We start from the raw sequence: 580 nt of genomic DNA on the forward strand, positions 1-580 counted from the left end.
CTGTCTAAACAGCTGAATCGGCGATTCGGTCCCAACTGATACTGCAATGATTATTTACTCAGTAGATCCTTTGCAGGATCCAATATGCTGATCGTGCGTCATTTTTAACCCCTGCGGCGATTACAACGTTCATGTCGCAATCACATTCCCATTTAAAATGGAAAACGGGTAAATAAATAAACATGAAGAAGTTCAGGTCACCGCCCTCTCTGTAGATACAATTATCGACACTACCTAGCGCAATTATTTGAGAGACATATCCGCTGAAGCGTACAGTAAATATGCAATGCCACACGAGAACCAAAGATCTCACAATCAAGGCTGCCTGGTAAGGAGGGAATAGTGCACAACACAAACTGAAGCAGCACCTGCAATACATTTGAGCTTATTCACAAGAAGTGGATTATACCATTTCCAAATCCAAGCTCTCTTCTGACGCATCACTCATCTGGTGGCTAGAATGCCAAGCACTTCAATGCAGGTAAGGTGACAGGCCCAACGACATCACATCCTTACTTCCTGCCACAGCTTATGGAACGCTTTAGTGGCGAAACACTGTCGATGAGACAGAAGTCAAGTC

Source organism: Echinococcus granulosus (genome assembly GCF_000524195.1).
Source record: "Echinococcus granulosus chromosome Unknown EG_S00178, whole genome shotgun sequence".
Lineage (NCBI taxonomy): Eukaryota > Metazoa > Platyhelminthes > Cestoda > Cyclophyllidea > Taeniidae > Echinococcus > Echinococcus granulosus.